Source organism: Cololabis saira, chromosome 10, assembly GCF_033807715.1.
Source record: "Cololabis saira isolate AMF1-May2022 chromosome 10, fColSai1.1, whole genome shotgun sequence".
Classification (NCBI taxonomy): Eukaryota; Metazoa; Chordata; class Actinopteri; order Beloniformes; family Belonidae; genus Cololabis; species Cololabis saira.
The window spans coordinates 5,795,170-5,812,503 of NC_084596.1; the positions used below are offsets into that span (position 1 = coordinate 5,795,170).

The 17,334-nt window shown below is 45.1% G+C and overlaps 1 protein-coding gene and 12 non-coding genes across 13 annotated transcripts in view; 10 read left to right on the forward strand and 3 right to left on the reverse strand.

Annotated features, from left to right (window-relative positions):
• The window catches only part of LOC133452321 (NLR family CARD domain-containing protein 3-like), a 674,416-nt gene that overhangs the window by 152,104 nt on the left and 504,978 nt on the right, over positions 1–17,334 (forward strand). The gene's annotated exons all lie outside the window — the stretch shown is intronic.
• trnaw-cca (transfer RNA tryptophan (anticodon CCA)) lies at positions 5,033–5,104 on the forward strand. Its single transcript has one exon. It is a non-coding gene; the product is annotated as a tRNA-Trp (tRNA).
• trnas-cga (transfer RNA serine (anticodon CGA)) lies at positions 5,306–5,387 on the forward strand. The gene has a single exon. It is a non-coding gene; the product is annotated as a tRNA-Ser (tRNA).
• Positions 6,818–6,892, forward strand: trnak-cuu (transfer RNA lysine (anticodon CUU)). The gene has a single exon. It is a non-coding gene; the product is annotated as a tRNA-Lys (tRNA).
• Positions 7,890–7,962, forward strand: trnak-cuu (transfer RNA lysine (anticodon CUU)). The gene has a single exon. It is a non-coding gene; the product is annotated as a tRNA-Lys (tRNA).
• On the reverse strand, positions 8,451–8,522 carry trnah-gug (transfer RNA histidin (anticodon GUG)). The gene has a single exon. It is a non-coding gene; the product is annotated as a tRNA-His (tRNA).
• Positions 9,220–9,301, forward strand: trnas-gcu (transfer RNA serine (anticodon GCU)). Its single transcript has one exon. It is a non-coding gene; the product is annotated as a tRNA-Ser (tRNA).
• trnat-agu (transfer RNA threonine (anticodon AGU)) lies at positions 11,729–11,802 on the forward strand. Its single transcript has one exon. It is a non-coding gene; the product is annotated as a tRNA-Thr (tRNA).
• Positions 12,067–12,139, reverse strand: trnar-ucg (transfer RNA arginine (anticodon UCG)). Its single transcript has one exon. It is a non-coding gene; the product is annotated as a tRNA-Arg (tRNA).
• trnar-ucg (transfer RNA arginine (anticodon UCG)) lies at positions 14,759–14,831 on the forward strand. The gene has a single exon. It is a non-coding gene; the product is annotated as a tRNA-Arg (tRNA).
• trnas-uga (transfer RNA serine (anticodon UGA)) lies at positions 15,213–15,294 on the forward strand. The gene has a single exon. It is a non-coding gene; the product is annotated as a tRNA-Ser (tRNA).
• Positions 15,672–15,744, forward strand: trnak-uuu (transfer RNA lysine (anticodon UUU)). The gene has a single exon. It is a non-coding gene; the product is annotated as a tRNA-Lys (tRNA).
• On the reverse strand, positions 16,802–16,874 carry trnak-cuu (transfer RNA lysine (anticodon CUU)). Its single transcript has one exon. It is a non-coding gene; the product is annotated as a tRNA-Lys (tRNA).

Sequence of the window (17,334 nt, forward strand, 5' to 3'; positions counted from 1 at the left end):
CCTGAACTGCCGCGTACCATGAATGTAGAACATTTCCGGGTCACGTAAACCCGACCAATTAAATATTAAAATCAAATTCAGTCCTGTGGCCCGTTTTTCTATTTCGTATTTTTGATCTGTGCCTAAAATTGAAATATGAAAAACCAGACGTTTTTCCGTTTTTTGTGTTATAATAAAAAACAAATAACAAAATAACCAGTCACTGTTTTGGTTTTTGATTGCCAATTGAAAATGGAAAGAACGAATGATACACGGATTGTTTAGGAGCACGTTTCAGGTCATTTTGAGTTGTTTGATTCTCTTTCTGATGGCTGATTTTGTATTTCTGTTACCTCTGGTTAGGGTAAGTATAACAGACATGGTAAATGTTGGACTCTTTAGTCTGGCCCCAGTGGTCCTTGGGATTCCCAGAATGGGTGTACCCAGCACAGCTTACTCCTGAGTGTTAAGGCAGGAGTATGCTGTGGTGGGTACACCCATTTTGAAGAATCCCTAGGACCACTGAGGCACGCAAGCCCCCATGCCACGTCAAGGCAGAGTCCTTGTGGAGGGTTTTTTTTTTTTATTATTATTTTTTATCAATGAATTGAACTACAATCCCTACTCTAACCTAAACCTAAGCCTAAAAAACTGATCTAAGCCTAACTTATTTAACAAACATCTAAAACAATAAAACAGTCAAAGAACAATGAACACATTTGGAAAACTATTTACAGACGGGACAGAACAGGAGTTTATTTTTGCAGATGTCTCTTTTTCCTGAATGGGTTGAAATGTCTGGCGGTAATCTTCTTTTCCAGACATTTCTTCAGGTACTCCTGGAACGCCTCTTTTGGTCCCTTGGATCTTTCAAGTTGAATCAGAGCCTCCTCCATCTCTGTCCACCTGGGCCTGCTGTTTGGCGGAAGGAACAGTGCGGTTGTGTGGACGGGGGGCCTGATTTCATCCTGTTCCTCAACCCCCTGGACATCTTCCAGCGGCTGGACAGGGTCTTCGCGTTGCTCAGGTGGCGCTTTCAGGTTTGGCACTTTCACTGGCTTAGCGAGCATCCTGTGGGGAATGTCCTTGTGCAGACTCCATATCTTTGCATTCTTTATCTTGTCCAAGGTAAACCTGGACAGGATCAGATGTTTCTGGAGGTTTTCCTGGCCCTTCCCCCCCCGGGACATCTCGGTCAATAGGGTGACCAGGTGGACATAATCCACAAACACCCCATTCATGATCATGCCCACACATGAGGTGAATGTGATGGTCAGAAGCTCAAGTCTTCCTTTAAGCAGCTTTTGGCAGCCGCCCAAGGACCTTGCCATGGTCCCTGTAGACCTCCAGGTTCCTGCTGTAAGTCAGTCCCCTGCACTCAACCTCAGTCAGTACCTGGAGGGTCTTGTCTGCCAGCACTGACATGGCCAGGGGCCCCTGGTCAACCCTGTGGACCTGGATCCAGTCTCTAAAATTCCACCACACCCTCCTTGAGCCTCTAAGGTCCCTGAATTTCAGGTCTGGAAAGAATGTGAGGGTCTCTGCCAGGAACCCTTGGAGGAGACACTCCTCAACATTCTTTTCCAGCCTTCTCCACCAGCACCCTTGTCCTGGCGAACGTGTGCGGCGCAGGGAAGCACGGCTTCTCTGCCAGGTCCTTGGCCAGGTTTTCATAGGTCTTAGCCCCTGTAAGCCTGCCAGGCGGGGTGTTAGACCTCATCTCGGTCCAGGGGAGCTGGGTGTTTCTCTTGTAAATGTCCCCTAAGAGGATCTTGATCAGGGCCAACCCCACCACAGCTGGTCCAGCCTCAAGGCACTGGCAGAGGGGCCAAACCCTCTGTATCCGCAATGTCTGGAGGTCGTCCCTTGTCCAGTGGTGGAGAGGTGGAGGTGACTCTTCAAAGCTAGCACTATTGTGGGGTGCCAGCCCGATGAATCCCCTCTCATGGGTGGCGCTGCGATAATTGACCGTGCTGGTGCCAAGGCTGGCACTAAGCACATGGTTGAGGGGTGACAACGGATGGCCAAAGAAGACCTCCTCCAGAGCCAACTCTGCCTGGAAGGCCTTCCAGGACAGGTCATACTCTCCCACGCCAGGACTTTCCTTAAAGGCGGTGTTGAGGACACCAACAAGGTGACCTAGAACATCCCGGAGTGTGGGGAGGAGACCGTTGCCACCCTCGCTGTTTTTGAATGGCACCAGCATGGCATGACTCTGAAGCAGCCTGCTAAAGGCGTACTTGTTGAAAAATGCCTTTGGGTCAAAGGTGAACACCTTCCCATCATCGAAGCGCACCACCTGTTCCACCCTGAGTTGTACATTCCCCACCAATCGCTGGCTGAGTTCCTCCATGTGAGCGATGTACTGTAACCCTCAAGTACATCACTGGCTGGTGCTGAGTGTGGCTTAGTTTAGTTTAGTTTATTTTTATTTGTTAGAGAGGGACAATGTACATTAAGAATACCTGTTTAGATGTTTTTGTATAAGATTAAGGAAGAAGAACAACAGCAGAGGGCGCTGTTGCTACATTTGGTAACGTGCACAATTCAGAGGCGTCCTGGCTACTTTTGCGCCCTGGGTTAACAGCCCTCATGAATATTGAGGTGATTATTGGTCATCAGTGAACAGTCGTTGGCTGACCGTCACTGCCAGGGTTCTTGAGAAAGCTTTGATCCAGTCAGGAGTGGATACAAAGAGTACGTGCACATGCAGCGATTCAAGCTGGTTGGAGATCATTTGCACACATCGTACTGACTTTTAAACTGCATGTGAATACCATAAGTCAGTCAAGTCAATCTGATCAGACCGGATTCATCAACCCGCTTGCACACCTAGATAAGCCAGTCGCAACCGCCTTGTTAATGCCATGTGTACGGGGACATGGATATTACAGTCTGCGCATGCTCGAGATTTTCCCCCGGGTGGGGTTTTCCCCCGGGGGAGGAGATTCACCCGGAAGTGAAAGGAGACGACGCGACGCTGCTCAGTAGTAGCACGTCGTAGTAGCAGCAGTGTCGTCAAAATATTTCCTATTCTGACATTTCATATATAAATACTGTATTTTCGCGACCATACGGGCGCCGTGTGGAGAGGCATAGCCTTAGTCTTGTGTCATTTCTGTATTTGAAACACACACGGCGCACCGACCGAAACGGCACACACACAAGAATACACACACGCACACAAGCGTGCTATTTAAAAATACAGCGGGAGCAAAACTTTGTTTGATTGTAGGCTACTTTATTTCAGTTTTTACATTAATCAAACCCATTAAGTCTCATCCTCTGTTTCTGCATTAAAGAGCTCCGCTAAATCAGCTGTGCCAGTCCGAACTCCTCGCTGTCAGAGTCTCGTTCCGTGCCGTGCGGCGCCTCGGAAATGCACGCTTTTGCAAAAGCTCGCAAAATAGTCCCAGCAGACACGTTAGCCCACGGATCAACAATCCATCTGCAAACTGTGGCATAACTGGCCCGGCGTTGCTTCCACTCCTGGAGAAACTCTTCTCCCTCTTAGTCATCCGTCGCTCACACGCCGCCTGCAGCCTTAAGGCTGATTTATGGTTCTGCGTTAACCAACGCAGACCTTATGGCGTAGGGTACGCGGCGCACTCACCGAACGGACACGAGAAATTATCAAATGGGTACCAGATCTTGTTGGATCCGGCACAAATTAAGCCCAAATAAGATTAAGATAAGATTCTTGTTAGGCTATATCTTATTATTTTATCAGAACCTTCCAGCCTGGCATCTCCCTCCAGCCAGCTGCCACTTTATTGAGGTTCTTGTATTGAAATTACTGTTTCCTACAGCGCTTTCAACTTTTTTTTACAACTTTCAACCGGCTTTCAACGCGACCGACGGGAAGAAAATAGAAGCAGGGCGTGCGACAAAAGTCCAGCTCAAAACGGCGCGCCGCGTCGCTCGCAATCAGTGTAGACAGTGCAAATAAAAAATAAAGCAATGGAACTGTTTTTGACGCTGACGCTCGCTCGCGTCGCATGCAGTGTGGACACGGTGTAAGATTCGCATTTACAGTCAGAGCGATGCAGCGCGTTTTTTAATTATATTTTACTCTGGGGTGTCGTGAGATTTTATTCACTTTTGAAAGGTGTCATGACTGAAAAAAGGTTGAGAAAGGCTGTTTTAGACAGATTATTAATAGGAAAGCAGTTAGAATGCACTTTTTCCTTTCCTTGTTGTTGTTAAGCGGAGGTCAACCGGAAGTGGCTCTTTGTTGAAATGGTTACCATGGTTACCTCGGGTACAGCGCCACCTAGCGTCACGGAGTCAGCCATGCTCTGGTTACAGTGGCTTATTCAATCTGATTCAGTCTGATCTCAGAACAGCATGTGTAATCAGACAAGTTGATCCAATCTTCTGCATGTCATTATCTGATCAGATCTGCAACCATGTTGAATCGCTGCATGTGTACGTACTGAGAGAGAGCTCTGTTCATTCAAATGTCAATGACAAACCTCTCCAAGTCTGTGGTCTCTTTCTAAGAGGATGCTGTTTCCACATGTCTAACTGAATATACCTGCAAACATGAAGACGGTAATCTAGAAGTTGTTGTATAAGCTGAGGGACAAATGGAGGTAAGTAGCTTGTGATATTGAAGAAACTACTTTGAACCCTGGACCCTCAGATTAAAAGTCTGATGCTCTTCCAGCTGAGCTACTCAGGTCATATTTGGAGTGTTTTGTTACTTCTTTTTCTTCATGTTTTTACAAATATAAAGCATTTCAAAAAAAGTCCTGGAGGAACTTTCAGTGGTTGTTCCTCTTAAACATGACAGGAAATGCTGCTAGGGGAATCTAACCCCTGTCTTCTGCGTGACAGGCAGACATTCTGTCCACTATACTAACGATGACATATGTTAAAGTTTGTTAGAGAAAGTATTCAATGGCACTATCCGAAATAGCCAATTTGTGAGCATCTATAATTGCGAAAAACTAGAAAATCACAAGTTTAGTCACATGTTGTCCTTCAACTGTCTGGGTGGTGTCCAGAGGAGTCCAGACGGAAAACTGGTTTCTCAGAGGATATCAGAAAAGGCTCTGTGGCGCAATGGTAGCGAGTCTGACTCCAGATCAGAAGGTTATGTGTTCAACGCACATCAGGGTCATAATGAACCTTCAGTTTTGTTTTATCCATCCTCACGAGTTCACCAACCAGACTAACTTTAGCTGCAACAGAAAACTTTGATATGTACCAGGAATTATGCAAGTCTGCACAATCACCTGCCTTGAAGAAAGGAGGAACAATCTTTAAATAAAGGGAATTGCATTTGTTTATCTGATTCTGCAGATTCACAAAATTTAGAGTGGTTGTTGTGGCCGAGTGGTTAAGGCGATGGACTCGAAATCCATTGGGGATTCCCCGCGCAGGTTCAAATCCTGCCAACAACGCTCAATGGGGAGAAAAAGGCTTGTTAAATCTACGATGTCTTAACCTCAGACAAGACTGTGATTTATAACTCATCCATCAGGGGCCTCATTTCCAAAGAAAGGACTTACAAAAAAAGTCCGTACACCACTTTCTACGCTCACGGTCTGATGTCCAGAAAGTGATTTGAATGTGAGAAGTTGTGGTGCTTCATGCACCGATCAATTCTGGCGTATGCACATTTGTAAAGTTTTTTCTGTTGGCGACACTCACTGGCGATGCAGTGAAGTTGTCATGATGTCACATGTGTCCCTGATGGTCTAATGGCTAGGATTTGGTGCTTTCACCATCACGGTCCGGGTTCAATTCCCGGTCATGGAAGAAATGTCTGTTTTTCTCCTTCAGTTGTGTTTATTTTTTGTGCATCTGTCAGATGGTGGCTGCCTCACCTCTTCTTGATTCTGACAATATATATATATACAAGCCATATGTATACAACTTGAATACACCTTACGGTGGTACTTGGACACGTCATCAGTGATTGACCCGGGGTCACAGGGTGTTTCTGGTCTTTAACAATCATACACCCTCACCCGGGCGACCCAGCCGGGGGTGATCAATCCCCGGCTTGTGTCCAAGTAGCGCACCACAGATCCCCCCTACGGATCCACAGCACCGCGAGGCCTTTTCTGTGGCCTCGAGGATGTTCTTGGTGGCTCTCCTCAACTGCAGTCCTCTAACTCCAAGGAGTTTGAGCACTCTCTGGAGTGAATGTCCTGCGAAACCTCTGCACTCAATTTCAACTGGCTCGCAGCGGGCTCTCCAGCCATTGCTCCGGCACTCTGTGGTGAGCTCAGAGTATTTGGCCCTCTTGCGCTCATTGGCCTCATCAATCCGGCCCTCCCAGGGGACAGTCAGTTCCAGCAGGACCACTTACTTGGTGGACTCCAAAGTTAATACCATATCTAGGCGGAGTGAAGTGCAGGGAGCAGGGAACTTGAGTTTCCTTCCCAGGTCAACTTGGAGCTGCCAGTCACGAGTGGTAGCGAGGAGTCCTCCTGCGGAGTTTGGCTGGTGTTTTGCATTCTGCCCAGCTCTAACAAACGTGATTGACTGCTTCTGGGCGACCTGGGTCTTGCTGTTCTGTATCGCTGGGCAGATGGAATCTGGTTTGGAAAGTTTGTTTGAAGTGTAGAGTAGGTGACATCATCACCAGGTAGTTGGCTTCCAACTGCACCAACTCCTAAAAAATGGACACCTCTGAAATAGCCAATTTGTGAGCATCTACAATTGCGAAAAACTAGAAAATCACAAGTTTAGTCACATGTTGTCCTTCAACTGTCTGGGTGGTGTCCAGAGGAGTCCAGACGGAAAACTGGTTTCTCTGAAACACTGATAAAACCTCACATAACAGACACTTTTCGATTATTGTTCTTATTTGCTAGCATCTGAAGCCCGGCTAGCTCAGTCGGTAGAGCATGAGACTCTTAATCTCAGGGTCGTGGGTTCGAGCCCCACGTTGGGGGCTGAAGTCACATTTATGAATTTTGTTTGAAGTGTAGAGTCCAGGTTGAAGGCTAGCAGAAAGGAATCACCTCCACTGCTGTTCTGGTCACTGAGATGGATTTTACTCGGTGAGACTGGTGACCTCATCAATGACATCACATGTCTGATGACATTCCAGGGTTAGATTAAATAATTCTTAATTATGACAATGTCAGTATAGTGGGCAGTATCTGGGCCTGGGGTTCGATTCCCCGATGGAGAGACCAGCTATTTGGTACAATGGACATACATGACTGATACAAGTGAACAAAGGTCAATAGGATGAAAATGACTCCTCCACACACCAGTTGCCGTTGGCCTGCTAAAAAAGCTTTAATTGATGAAGTTCTTCTAAGATAAAACTGTGGATGTTCTGTTCACTCGTCAGTCCTGATCCAGAGGTCCAGCTTGTTAGACTCAGACCAGAGACCTTTTGCATTTGCGACAAACCAAATTACCACTACACTACAGAAACTGTGCAGCAGGTTATTGATCATGATTCAATTCGTTCAATCATTTAGTTTCTATTCCCCCTTAATCTTATACAAAACCATCTAGACAGGTATGTAGAGACATAGATAGTAGGACATTTTGCACTAGCTAGCTATAGGCTAGCTTGAGGAGCATAGCAACCTGATAACCGCCAGGTCTACACAGATTTTGACGTAGTCAAGCTGAACTTGAGATGCGCTCCAATTGTCTCATAATGCCAAGTGGACGAGAGTAGGTGACATCATCACCAGGTAGTTGGCTTCCAACTTCACCAACTCCTAAAAAATGGACACCTCTGAAATAGCCAATTTGTGAGCATCTACAATTGCGAAAAACTAGAAAATCACAAGTTTAGTCACATGTTGTCCTTCAACTGTCTGGGTGGTGTCCAGAGGAGTCCAGACGGAAAACTGGTTTCTCTGAAACACTGATAAAACCTCCCCTTAAAGACACTTTTCGATTATTATTCTTATTTACTAGCATCTGAAGCCCGGCTAGCTCAGTCGTTATAGCACGAGACTCTTAATCTCAGGGTCGTGGGTTCGAGCCCCACGTTGGGCTGAAGTCACATTTCTGAAGTTTGTTTGAAGTGTAGAGTCCAGGTTGAAGGCGAGCAGAAAGGAATCACCTCCACTGCTGTGATGGATTTTACTGGCTGAGACTGGTGACATCATCAATGACATCACATGTCTGATGACATTCCAGGGCCAGATGAAATCATTTTACCAACTGAGCTATCGAAGGAGGATGCATGTTGACAGCTCCATGACTTGTGTATTCTTCTACCAAGGCCTGAAACTGGGAAAAGGAAACATTTTAAATGAATTATTGTCTCCCTTATGCGCCGCTTGCCGGGTCCTTACCACTGGCAGAGTCCATTGTCCTTGGCTAAGTGTCCGGGCCGTAGCACCCCCCCTCTCCACCGCAATCAATTGAAGCGTGAATGGTCTGAAAATCTGATCCAAACACCCTAGTGGATTTTGTTGTGTCCGTGGCACCTTTTCTTTCTTTTTCCAAAAACTTGAGAAGCACTCTTCCTGCCACAGGGGTGCTGTGACCCGGATTCGAACCGGGGTTGCTGCGGCCACAACGCAGAGTACTCACCACTATACGATCACAGCTTGAAAGGGTACGTGTACCCAGCTTTAGATATGTGCTCGGTTTCTGCAGTTATGTCAGTGAACACAGTGTGAGGTTGGAAGAAGAGTTTACGGAGGTGTGCCGCCCCTGTCGTCAGGTAAGGGCATTTGCTTCGAATGAGATATGAGGAAGGAAGAGAATGAATAAAAGAGGTCCCATGAAAGACAAACATAATGCATGAGCCGGGGCAGCTTTGGAAAAATTATGGAAGACGGCCTGTCCTGCGGCACCTTTGAAGTGTACATTTCCGGGCATACACAGAGACAAATGAAAAAAGCAAGTAAATAATAAATTACACAGAAGAAGAAACGTGTGCACTACCAAGGTTATGACTGGGAGAGTATTAAAGATTAGGATTTTTTGAGCTAGCCCGGAGTTGAACGTAGAATCTTCTGATCCGTAGTCAGACGTGTTATCCATTGCGCTGAAACTTGGAAACATTTTAAATTAATTATTGTCTCCCTTATGCGCCGCTTGCCGGGTCCTTACCACTGGCAGAGTCCATTGTCCTTGGCTAAGTGTCCGTGCCGTAGCACCCCCCCTCTCCACCGCAATCAATTGAAGTGTGAATGGTGTGAAAATCTGATCCAAACACCCTAGTGAACTTCCATTGCAAGTACAGTGATGAAATAGAGTCCCGTTCTGCGACTCTGTCAGATTGAATAGCCTAGCACAACAGACGAGGTGGCCGAGTGGTTAAGGCGATGGACTGCTAATCCATTGTGCTCTGCACGCGTGGGTTCGAATCCCATCCTTGTCGTGCTTCCATCTTTTCTTTATATAGTAAAGAGTCAATACAACACAATCTACGTGCTTTCCAGAGACCAATCACATGACCCCCAAACAACTGTCAAAAAAACACTGGCAAGGGACAAAACCCCCTTTCAGAGAGAACACCTAGCTCCTGAAAACCAGGTGGCTGGAGAAAGAAGAGTGAGAGAGAACAGAGAATAGTGAGACAAAGATATGTTGTCAATGGTAAAACAAGTGCAGATATATTAGTATTAATGAACTGTTAACATGACAACTACCAGTTCGATGTAAATAAGACTCATTCCTGGTTAGTTTTTGGTCTACAGAGACCACTATATAAACAGGTGTAGACAGCAGACATTGGTCATAGGGCTAGTTGAGTATGGAATTATTGAATGAGGTTTTGTTGAGCAAGGACTAGTTGAAAGAGGATGAGTTGAATAAGGGATAGTTGAATGATGCAGAGTTGAGTAAGAAATAATTGAATGAAGACTAGCTGAGTAGGGACTAGTTGAATGAAAATTAGTTGAGCAAGGACTAGTTGAATGAAGACCAGTTAAATGAGAACTAATTCAGTAAGGACTAGTAGAATGAGGAGTAGTTGGAAAAGGATTCATTGAGCAAGCAGTAGCTGAATGAGGGCTAGTTATATAACGGCTAGTTAAGTGGGGACTAGTCGATTAAAGACGAGTTAAATGAGGACCAGTTGAATGATGACGAGTTGAGTAGGGACTAGTTGAATGAGGACTACTTGAGAGGGGACAAGATGAATGAGCACTAGTTTATTGATGACTAGCTGAATGTGGAATAGTTAAATTAGTTCTATTTGAGTAAGGCCTAGTTGAGTGAGGGCTAGTGAGTACTGGTTGAAATAGAATAGCCTAACAAAACAGACGTGGTGACCGAGATTTTAAGGTGAGAGGACTGCTATTACTGAATCCCAATCTCCACCCTAAACCCTCCAGCCCTGAACCCTCACACGTCAAATAAAAACGTTTGTGTTTTTTTTGTTTTTATAAACTTTATTTAACATTTCAATTTACAAAATTCCTAGTCAGATCAAAATGTTACGTACCGTTATTATAAGTTTGGGAATGATCATCCTACGGATGTTTGAAAACAAAGTGGTAGCCTATATAAAGGAGCATACAATTCAACAAAGAACACAATTTAAATATGCGCACAGTACAATATGTATTTCCTTGTTAATGTAGTTTATTTCTTTCAATCTACCCGTACCAGCACATCCAGTATGCCAGGCTCAATCGCACAGTAATTTCATTTTTGTAAGAGAGCGTATAAATTGATGGTATCCTGGGGTTCAAGTCGTCGACCTCCTGGTGAACCCTGGTAACTGATTCGTCAGGCGAACGACAACAACTAGAGACAGCAGCAGCAACTACAGCTACAGCCTAAACGTCCATCTCACTGTACCAATCACACATCCACAGAATGCAACCTGGTGCCAACCCAGAACACGTGCCCTTTTCAGGGCAGGCGTCAGAAGATGTCATAAGGGACGGCATCATTGTGCTTCATCTGAATGTGGAAGGCCTCACCAAGGCCAAGACATCGATCATCGAGCATCTAATACAAGCCCATAATCCTACCGCCATCCTCCTTCAAGAAACCCACACGAGTGAAAGCTCCCGCCTCAAAATTCCTGGCTTCACCTTGGCCGCCTTTACAGAGAGTGACATCCATGGGATAGCCACCTTCGTTAGGAGCTATGCAAGGTGGACAGCGATTGCTAACTCCCCTCAAAACTCCGCAGTAGAATGGACGGCTACCAAAATCGAAGGCGTGTCCATCATCAACGTATAGAAGCCCCCCACAACCCGGCTCCTCGTAGACACTATCCCTGCCTTTGACTCGCCCTGTATCTATGCTGGCGACTTCAACTGCCGCAGCACTACCTGGGGATACAGCTCAACAAACCCAGACGGAGGAGCACTCGAGGACTGGGCCTCAGTGTCCGGTGTCCAACTCCTGTTCAACCCCAAGCAACCAGACAGCTTCCACTCCGGAAGATGGAACACCACCTCAAGCCCCGACCTTGCATTCGCAAAACTCAATGGCCCCTCGCCCCACTGCACCATTCTGGAACCTTTTCCCAGGTCCCAGCACAGGCCATCACTGATCATTCCAGTCAACCCAATTGAACCAATACATACCAAACCTGTGAAGAGGTGGAACTTCCGCAAGGCAAGATGGAACCAGTTCACAAATCTAGTGGAATCGGGGATAGACAACCTCCCCCCTCCATCCTCCTTCAACCCCGACCTCGCCTACTCAGCCTTCTGCAAACTCACCATCAGGGCAGCTAAGAAGGCCATCCCTTGCGGCTTCCGCCGTCGGTATATACCCACCTGGGACCAAGATGAATGATTTTCAACTTCAGAGTGTAGAGTTCACCTTCTGGATTGAAAATTGAGACCCTGTGGCTTAGTTGGTCAAAGCACCTGTCTAGTAAACAGGAGATCCTGGGTTCAAATCCCAGCAGAGCCTCTAAACTGAAATTTCTTGAGATGCCTGAAAAATCACATATCTCTCACTGCTGGTTCTGGCAGTATTTCTCACAAGCTTGCTTAATTATAGCAGAGTACTTTGTCAAAAGTGCTCATAGTGAACGTGGATGCTTCCTGTTTTGACATTCTATTGGAGAACTTCTAATCTCTCCTTATTTATGTAATAAGTAGGTAGCTGAACCAAATTTTCCTCTAAAGAGTGAATGTGAGTTAGGACACCAGATCTAACTATCTGAAGGCTCTATAACCACAGAGGGACTTGAACCCTCAAGCTTATGATCCGAAGTCAGACGCCTTGTCCATTAGGCCATGTGGTCCACGAGCTGCTCCTCTTTCTCATAAAAAACAGTTAATCCTGCCATTTTAGTTAATGTGCTTGCCGTTGTTAAATGTGCTAAGCGTTAGCATAGCAAACAGAGGAGAAGGTGAAGCCTTTAAAGGATCTGCTGGGATTTGAACCCATGATCTCCTGTTTTCTCCTGCGTTGAAGATGAGGGAGGTGTGGTTATCAGCAAATGTGTGTGTGTGAGCAGTAAGTCTGTGAACTTTGCCCCAGAGCTCCTCAGCCATTGTCCTTGATGTTATCAGACGGCCTGGTACAGTTCTGATCAGGTCCACAGATGTCCTGGGAAGGGGAGGGCTAGTGGGGGCAGAGCATCTTGTTTTTATTCCTCCAGGGATATTGTGACTGGAGCAGCCGGCCAAGCTGCCCTGTCAAGGTCAGATTATAGAATCAACAATTGTATTGAAAAAAAAAATAAAAATTAAAGCTGCAAGCAGCGATGAACGGGCCCTCGCACTCACGGCCACCGCCCCCCATAAGCGTATCAGAAATGAAACCACCCACGACTTCCTATGTCAAACCATTCAAAAGTTATAGCAGAAAAAAGGGACAACCAATCAGAAGAAGGGGCGGGGCTAATTCAGGCCAATGAAGGTCAAGGACTCCATACAGAATCTGATGAGACCACCCACGACTCTCTATGTCAAACCATTCCAAAGTTATAGCAGAAAATCGGGACAACCAATCAGAAGAAGGGGCGGGGCTAATTTTCACCAGGACAGGCCAGTGATGGAAGACAACTTTACGTAGACCAAAAGGAAAATGGCAAACAACGTCATGTCACATAAGACCTCAAGAGAGATAGTGGACGCGCTTTTCAAAACTGCGGTGGAAAGTTTCTCCACCCAGATACTGAAAGTATCGGAGGCCTGATCGCCGGGATACTAACTTGTCCGTGCGGGTTAGTAAGGATAGTCTTGATATCATTTACAAAGCACAAAAAACAACAACAACATGTTTTGATGACATTGATAGTTCAACCATGGTGGTGAAATGGAGAAATGACATGTAGCTTCATAAGACAAGAAAATCACATTGAAGGTTTCTTAACCAAACTTCATTCAAACATTCAATTCTTAAAGTTCTTCTAAGAGATGTGGACTGCTTTAGAGCGGGGTAATGTCTGGTTCCTCTCCTTTTAGTCAGTTGTGACTTCAATACTTTGCTGTTATTCCCCTGTGCCACAAGGTGGGAAACTCCTCCAACTCTTCTTGTTGCTGATCAGGCAGTTTTCATTCACCATAAAGTTTAAAGATTATTTACATTGAGTGTGGGTGCATTGCCTACAAATTGTTCAACTGGTCCAGATGAACCTGATATGCTGCACCTGGGCAGCAGAGGGAGGAGCTGAAGGGAGCCTGACTGAGCGTCCTGGGTGTGTTCAAAACACCCCACTACGTTTGGAAACATTTGCAACGTTGTGGATAACGTTGGCTGGTTGGAAGATTCATACTTCACCCTAACCAGGGGTTAATTTGTGCCGGATCCTGCCGGAACAAGATCCGGCACCTCTCGATTTTGGCCTCCCTGCGTTCCGGGACTTATTTGGGCAGATCCGGCACCTCTCGTATATATATAATAATAATAATAATAATAAGTTAATAATAATATAAAAAAGTTTTTTTTTAATGTATAAAAAATAATAATATGCATAAATTCATTTACAGAACAAATCCCAAGCATTTCATGTTGTTTATAAAGATTTAACGTCATTTGAAAGAGTCGGAGATTTGTTGATGCAATGAAAAGATAGGCCAGCAAACCACGCCCCCGACCAAAAAAACTTTGGAAATTTGCTGGATCTGGGGAGCAAGCAGCGAGCAACGTAAACATGTCAAAAAGACAGTTAAATTTACTGTCTTTTTTCAAAAAGAAGGAAGAGTTGCATGATTCTTCAAAACGAATCAGAAAAGCAACAAGCGGCGATGAGGGAGCTGCAGCACAATCAATGTGGTCCTTGCGCCGCGGATTCATACACATGAATGGATTTGTGTCGGTTGCTGTGGATTATGTTCTCACTACAAATAAAAAAACGGGCTGAAGCCCCCCCAAATTTGATCTCAGTCCCACCAAAATTAAGAGGACATTTTTCCCTTTCCAACGATACCAATATTGTGTTTGTACAATTTAAAACTGCGTTATTTTGGGGTTGATGCAGCCGTGTCTCTCTGCCTGCAGTCACTGCACTGTCCAGCAAGGTCCCGCCCACAGCTCCGTCTGATTGGTTACACACAGAGACAGGCACGGGAACCAGCCAATCAGCGGTGAAGGCTGTGCACGCTCTGTTCTCACACACAAACAGAGGAGCGGAGAATATTAGTTATTAATTATTTAGTTATTAATACTAGTTTAGCCGGGTAGAGAAGCTCCGGAGCTATGTTTCCAAGGTAAGTTAAGGCAGCAGACACCCTATTATTGTTATTCTAGCTTTCCAAAGTGCACCAGATTGATGCATTTGAATGCATTATGCTCCCCCCCCCCCCCCCCCCCCCCCCCCCCCCCCCCCCGAACCCCCTCGATGTTCCGGGACCTCCTAATGTACAAATTAAGCACTGACCCTAACCTCTCGGTCACCTCAGAGGAGCAACTCGTGGACCACATGGCCTAATTGACAAGGCGTCTGACTTCGGATCAGAAGATTGAGGGTTCAAGTCCCTCTGTGGTTATAGAGCCTTCAGATAGTTACACCTGGGGCCTTTATCAACTGTTCGTACGCACAGATATGAGTGTGCGTATCAACATTCCCACGCAAAATGTATCAACATGTACCTGTGCGTAGGAACACATGCAAATGTAAGCACAACTCCGACTATGCGTACACACAAAATCTAGTGGTAGAACAGTGAAAATACAAATAGAACCCATTAAAAGAGTCACAGTGTTCAGTGGTTTTTTTTTTTTTTTTAACCGAATCAGTCAGGAGTGGGTACAAAGAGAGAGCTCATTCAAATGTCAATGACAGTTGTCATTATCAACAAACCTCAGACTAACGTTCTGATTCAAACAAACACACATTTATTTCAGCCAAATGTTCAAGCATGTGACTAGTTGTTGTGGCCGAGTGGTTAAGGCGATGGACTTGAAATCCATTGGGGATTCCCCGCGCAGGTTCAAACCCTGCCAACAACGGTTCATGTTTGAACATGCAAGAAGACTTGCAGTTGTTAACCGTAGACTAAAATGTCTTTCAAAACTAATCAGTAGGTTTTTTTGTGTTATCCCTAGCATGCATTAATAGGTAACATCAGCCTACATTAAGTTAGTTTTACATTTCTTTCCAAGCAGTCGGCCCAGCTTCGGTTCCTGGCTATCGTGACTGTGAACGTCTTTATATCTTACCAAACTTAATAGACGGCCTTCTAATGGCCCGCCTGCTGAATAACAGAAGAGTGGTTCTTCATGATCACACCTCCTAATAAACTGCCTTACAAGGTAAAGTCTACCTCTGAATTGCCTTATATCTGTAAAAACATGAAGAAAAGAGGAAAGAAAACATTCCAAATATGACCTGAGTAGCTCAGCTGGAAGAGCATCAGACTTTTAATCTGAGGGTCCAGGGTTCAAGTCCCTGTTCAGGTGATTATCTGATGACCACAGTTCCTGACTGTAAAGACACAACCTGATAATTTTCAAGACTCATCTCAACCTATCAAATAAAAACAACAAATGGAGAGAGACAGAAACAAATGTTAATAGTAGTAAAGAGGTATTTTGTAGGTGTGTAGTGACGACTTCCTTCACTGTTATTCTATAGCACCAACCCTGGCAACAGCCTGGCACGCAGAGAATAACAGCGACATTAAGACTGATTGTGCTGTTTATTATTATTTTTTTACCGGTAAATGTATCCATAGGTGTGTTGGGCCACAGTCCTATGTGAACATGGGAATCCTTATTTTGAGCTTTAAGGCCCAGGTGTTGTGTCCACGTCGGTGGTGGTAGGTCACTTTAAAACTCATTCACAGTGCATGCTCAACAGGCTCATTCATATGCAAATACAGTCATCAAGTAGTTTGCATTCACCATTCATGGTATAAAGTGGGCGTGTAGAGGGCGGGGTATGAGGCGAATACACGTGTGCAACCTTCCAGCTGGACTGTGATTTATGAAGCGAACATTGCGCTCAGATGGCACGGTTTTAAAAATCAGGATTTTTTTGTGCGCACGCCATTTTCGGCTTTTGAGCGCACGTACACTTTTAGTATGAATCCTACACACTCTTTTATAAATGAGGCCCCAGATCCTTAACAAACTACAACATTGGTTATAATTTCTGATGTTACTGCACTGCGCATGAGATTGGGATGGTTTCCATAGAGTCTCAGATACCTGAGATTATGTTGTACACTGCAGAATGTTAAGCAAAATGTCTATGTTTCAATATAAACAGCAGAAGGTGCTGTTGCTACATTTGATAACAACAAATCAATTACATGCTTCAGATACATTGTTATAAATACAAATAATTTAATCCAACCCTGGACTGTCATCAAAGACATGTGATGTCATTGATGATGTCACCAGTCTCACCCAGTAAAATCCATCTCAGTGACCAGAACAGCAGTGGAGGTGATTCCTTTCTGCTAACCTTCAACCTGGACTCTACACTTCAAACAAACTTCATAAATGTGACTTCAGCCCAACGTGGGGCTCAAACCCACGACCCTGAGATTAAGAGTCTCATGCTCTACCGACTGAGCTAGCCGGGCTCCAGGTGCTGTTTGTAGACGGTAGAAAGTACCGGGATAGCGAGATTTAGAAAACGTGAGTGAAACGTTGCGCGAAGCAGCATTTGTAGGAACACCAGACCAGATCAAGCTCCGCTGGAAGACGCTGGAAAAGGAGAACTACAGGACCAAGAAACAAAACGGTACCAGCGGGTCCGATTATCCACCGTGCTGCTATAATAATTATTCTATATACCATTTTATATACATACATTTTGCTGAATCCCCACACAATCACTACCTCATGTCTCCTCTTCCCTGTATTTGGCAAAAATCAACTAGATTATAAATTGTTCTCACAGATTTCATCTCTCCACTGGCTGGGTTCAAATAAAACAAAACCTGAATGTGGCACCCTGGAGATGTCCATTATTATTATTTTATTAGTTATTTTAATTAACTTGCCCCCCAACCATTATTTTTCTTATTTAATACAGTTACT